The following is a 6,000-nucleotide window of genomic DNA, read 5'->3' as shown; positions in this document are numbered from 1 at the left end:
TGAAGCAAACCAGATGTTACAAAAGGTTTTAATTCAAGCTGAGAGACGAGTATATTTGCAAAAAATTTGTTTACATTCAATCACAACAATTAGTCATTGTTTTGATTAATGTGTCATTTATTCGAGAACTTCGGCTTCACGTTTATTGTATCCGTATTTTTGATTATACGGTTTTAAATATATGTTTCGATGTATTTTGTTCCCTCACTTGTTAAAGGAGTTAGATTTTATTCGGTCCCGACAGAAGTCTCAACTCATCAACCTATCTATTTTGTCAGCCATTCTTTGAAAGGATACGAGCTCAATTATACCACACAAGAAAAATTGGCCCTTGATCTGGTCATCATGGCTCGGAAATTAAGGTCATATTTCTTATCACATCCCGTTATTGTACTTACCAAAAACATTTAAGGAAGAATGATATTTTACCCGGATGCCTCGAGGGACTTATCAAATGGGCAACCATCATAGTGAGTACGATATAAATATTGAACCCCAGACTAATAGTAAAGCCCAGGCATTGGAAGATTTACTAGCAAAAACAATTCAAACAGAGGAGAAGGAGAAATATAAAATCTATGTGGATGGTTCCTCATGCCACACGGGTAATAGGGTCTGCATCTTTATGGTTTTTCCTTAGGGAGAAAAGACAATTTGGCTATCAAGTTGGACTTCTGAGCATAAAATAAGGAATCAGAGTATGAGGCTCTCTTCTTGGGACTTAAAGTCGCAAAAATGGGGTGACCTGAGCTATTTTCTATTCAGGCTCCCAACTTGTGATCCAGGAAAGCAACGGAAAATTCAAAGTGAAAGTGATAAAATGATTAAGTATGCTCATGCCTTCAATCAAGCTAGGGAACCATTTACTAAACTCATCATTCAACACTTTCTTGACCTCTCACCTCGAAAGTTATTGGACAAGAAATAGCCTCCCAAATAGAACATGCTAAGGAAGTCGTAAAAAAAAATAAGGGAAGGAGATTAGAGGTATGATATTCATCAATATTTGAGTCATAGAATCCTTCCGACCGAATAGAAAAGAAAATGAGAAACTAAAAAAAGAACCTTTTGTTTTGTCCTCATGGAAAACATATTACACAAGAGGTCTTTTCCCAACCTTTCTTAAAGTGTTTGGGAAAATAAGAAGCCCACTACGTACTCCGAGAAAATCACGAAGGTTGTTGTGAAAATAATTTGGGAAGCATGTCCCTTGCTCAGAATGCTCTGATGGTCATTTTTTTCTGGACTACTATGAGGAAGGATGCAACAATTATAGTAAAGAAATTTCAGAGTTGCCAAAGGCACGCTAACCTACAGTGGAAACCAACTGATCTTATGAAGTTTGTCATATTAACCTGCCCTTTCGACTAATAGGACTTGTATATTGTTGGTACGTTTTCTCTAGCAACAAAGAAAGAAAATTTTTACTTGTGATCGTCGACTACTTCTCAAAATGGGTTAAAGCCGAGCCATTAGCTCATATTACTGAAAATGAGATGATGACCTTTCTCTAGAAAAATATTGTTTGTCGCTTAAGCACACCTGGAAGATTTATCTTGGAAAATGGGAGGCAATTTTGTGGTTCAAAATTCCAAGCTTGGTGCAGGAAAAAGGAAATGAAGCAAGCCTTCACATCGATGGCTTACCCACAAAGTAAGGAAAAGTTGAAGTCATTAACCAATCAATAGTACATACAATAAAAGTGAGGCCAGGTCAGCTAAAGGAAAATGGGTGGATGAGCTCCCAAGTGTCTTATGGTCTTACCGAACAACTAAATGTGTAGAATCCATACCTGAGCCACTAGGAAAACAGATTAATGAGTCTACAAAATCTAAACTTGATAACAACGGTTAAACAGAGAAAAACAAATAACATAATCATCTTACAACCCAAACAAAAACAGAACAATTATCTCAGTTTTAAACGTTAATACAACCATATAAAAAACATAATTCTGAAGGAAATACAAGAAACCAAATAAAACCTCCATTGGATCACCACCAAAAACCCAACTGCTCTAGCCAGTGCCCTGGCCTTCCGAATGTCCAACCTAAGATCTGCCCCGTGGAATGGGGTGCCCAAGATGAAAACAAAGACGCGAGTGACAATCACCCAATACGAGAATGTACGAGTATACAAACTGATATGATGCATTCAATGATAAAGTCAAGAATCTCATGCTCAGTATAGAGACGCTTGAGTTTGTAGTCTTTGATCTGCCCTAGGCATGCTTTGGCTCTCACACCTATCATCAAGATGTGGACCTACAATGTCCATGGTCATCAGAGCCCACGGTCTCGTCAGACACTATAGCTCTCGATGTCCAACCGTCCACAATACAAAACAGATCTAAGCAACCCCAACAAACGAGGTATATCTCAAAATATATCAGGCCCAATGTGATATGTCATGCATAAATGCTAAAGCAGTAAAATATGTATCATGTAATAGATAAACATGTAGCATATAAGTGTGTATGCTACGCTTGGATATCTCAGTTAGTGCATCACGTACCTCACTAAAACAATATGACAGAAAGCTTACTTGTCTGAACCTAGACAATACCAACATAATGAAATTTCTATCAAGCCAGATCTTGAATTACCAAACATGCTTCAAAGTTCTTTCTAATGATCCTTAAATCACTATTTAAGGCTTTAGGATTATACATGTGTCCGCCGTCTACCTGCTGATGATGTCTCAATGTGCGTCCCAGTTCACCAATCTTTCCTCGAGTCGACACTAGATCCGAAGTTTCTCGACTCTAACATGTCCTAGAAACTGACTAGAAAACCTAAAGTATATGGCTAGAACTCGAGAGAGAGTAGCTGAAAGAAGGCGGTGTAGGAAACAAATGAAATCAACTTCCATTTATAGGCTGCATCCGGACTAGTTCAGAAGATTTGAAATCAATCTTATCTGTCACGAGTTAGAATCTCATTCGTCTAGTTGGATTTCTCGGGATAATGTAATCTGAAGTAGATTGAGTTGTCCATTTTAATTTTGGTTGATCCTAATAGGTGCATCCCAAATTATCAATTCCATAATGCTTTTTAATTAAAAACTCTTTAACCATATCTTAATTAGTACTTTATTCAAAATAAGGAATCAGGTCATTGCAGAATGAGTTAGGACGAGAGATATGCCTTACGGCATGGTGTATGCCTCTAAGACTGTCCTGCCAGCAACAATTGGTCAAGACAGTGTTTGGGTGATAAGCTACGGCTCGGATAATGACAAGATACAAGACATGGACTTATTAGAAGAAAAAGGAACTGAATAGTATTCTTACTCACTGCCTATCGCAAAAGGATGACTCGGGCTTACAACAAAAACATATGGCCTCGATCTTTTGACTTGGGGACTCAGTCATGAATAAAATTTAGTGTCCAGGAGAATGAGAAAAGTTGCATCCGAAGTATGGGGGTCTATTAAAATTCGGGGAAAAGGCAGGTATAACAGAAAAAGAAAACCTGGATCCGAAGTATGAAGATCCATTCAAATTCATGGAAAAGGCAGGCATAAAAGCTTATTACTTTGAAGATGTTGGAGGAAGAAGAACTAATCGACCCTGGAACTCTTATCATCTCAAAAAATATTATTCTTCGTAGGCCTTCAATACAAGTCATTCCATTCTGACTATTTACTTAAATGTTTATCACGTTGTTTTGTTTTAAGTTTTTCGGGTTTGTTGTTTAATAAGACTCGGATTAATACAATTCTACTCTATCAATTTTGATTGTTTACACGAATTTGTTTCCACGTGGCCTGTTTAATCCTATAATGTTGAGCTGTAAGACCAACTCTTGCTGGCCATCTCACAATAATGCCTCGGGCAGAAAACTTGTAAAGATCATCCAGCTCGGCATCCTAAAGTCCAGCACAGTCTGCCTAGTTATAAATTTCAGCATAAGCCTGATACATTATAAAGTCCAATTTAGCTTCAAAATCACAAAATTACAACCAGCTCGACATCCAAAAGTCCAGCATAGCCTGGCCGAGTATAAAGCCCAACACAGCCTGACACATTACAAATTCCAACTTAGCTTGGGAAAATTACGTAAGCTCGACTAGCTCGGCATCATAGAGTTCAAATCAGATTGTCCGGTTATAAAGCCCAGTACATCATGACACATTACAAAGCCCAACTTATCTTGGAAAAAAAAAACTCGACCAGATCGGCATTCTAAAGACCATCCATCACAGCCTGACCGTTTATAAAGTCCACCACATCCTGGCACATTACAAAGCCCAACTTATCTTGGCAAAATTACACAAGCTCGACCATCTCGGTATCTTAAATTCCAGCACATCCTGGCCAGTTATAAAGCTTAGCACAACCTGAGACATTACAAACCCCAACTTTTCTTGGAAAAACCACAAAAGTCCGCCCAGCTCGGAATCTTAAAATCCAGCACATCTTATCCGGTTATAAAGCCCAGCACAACCTGACACATTATAAACCCAACTTAGCTTGTCAAAATCACAAAAATCCGACCAGCTCGGCGTCCTAAAGTCCAAGATAACCTGAAACATTACAAAGCCCAAATTAGTTGGCAAAATCACAAAACCCCCACCAGATCGGCATCATAAAGTCCAGCACATCTTTGTTGATTATAAAGCCCAGCACAATCTAACACATCAAAAAGCCCAAATTAGTTGGAAAAATCACAAAACCCCAACCAAATCGGCATCCTAAATTTCTGCACAGATTGGTCGGTTATAAATCCCATCACAGATTGGCAAATTACAAAGCCCAAATTAGCTTGGAAAAATAAAAAAAAGCCCGACAAACTCGGCATCCTAAAGTCCAGCACAGCCGGTATGGTTATAAATCCCGTCACAGTTTGGAACATTACAAAGCACAACTTAGCTAGGAAAAATCACAAAACCCGACCAACTTGGCATCCTAAAGTCCAGCACAACATGGCCGGTTATAAAGCCCAGAACAGCCTAGCACATCATAAAGCCCAACTTAGTTTAGCAAAATGACATAAGGTCGACCAGCATGGCATACTCAAGTCCAGAACAACATGGTCGGTTATAAAGACCAGCACGGCCTAACACATTACAAAGTTCAACTTAGCTTGGGAAAATCGCAAAAACCCGACCAGCTCGGCATCCTAAGTCTAGTTGTCTGGGCAATTAAATACAGCTCGACACATTACAAAGCCCAAATTAGTTTTGCAAAATCACAAAAACCCGACCAGCTCGGTATCCTAAAATCCAATTCTATATGACCTATTATAAAGTACAGCTTTTTCTGGCCGGTTATAAAATCAAATTCAATCTGACAGGTTTTAATGTCCACCTCTGTCTGGTCGATTATAAATTCCATCCATATATGCTCGATTATTAAGTCCAACTCTGCTTGGTGTGCATAAGCCCAGCTTAGTTTGGCAAAAATACAAAGTCCGACCAGCTCGACATCTTAAAGCCCATCGTATCTTGACACATTGTAAAGCTCGAACCACATCAACCTCTCAATTTTGATGAAACACTAAAGCCATAACATTCCAGGAATAAGTCCTGCTCAGGTAAACAGTCCATTACTTATTAAATTTTAGAATATTTTACTGACATACATTTCACCCCAAGCAGAGATCCTTCTAGGGTAAATGGTTCATTACTTAGTAAAATTTTAGTATATTTTACTTACTTACATTTTCACCCCAAGCATAAGTCCTACTCGAGTAAACAATTCATTACTTAGTAAACTTTTAGTACATTTTACGTATATACAATTTCACCCTAAGCAGATGTCCTGCTCGAGTAAACAAGCTCGGATTAATGTTTCAACACAATACAATTCATGTACATTATTTCCAAAGATAATTCAGGATCGGATTATTAAGTATAAGTCTGAAGTGCAGATTAAGCTAAAAAAGATGATTCATGTATATCCTTCTAGGGTAAATGATCATCTCAACGCTCACCATCCTTTCGTCTGCACGAGGAAGAAAATAGTTAAGCTAAAAAAATGGAGAGCAGGGGGCTCGA

This window comes from Primulina tabacum, chromosome 9 (genome assembly GCF_025594145.1).
Source record: "Primulina tabacum isolate GXHZ01 chromosome 9, ASM2559414v2, whole genome shotgun sequence".
Taxonomy (NCBI): domain Eukaryota; kingdom Viridiplantae; phylum Streptophyta; class Magnoliopsida; order Lamiales; family Gesneriaceae; genus Primulina; species Primulina tabacum.
Note: the sequence above shows the minus strand (reverse complement) of the source record.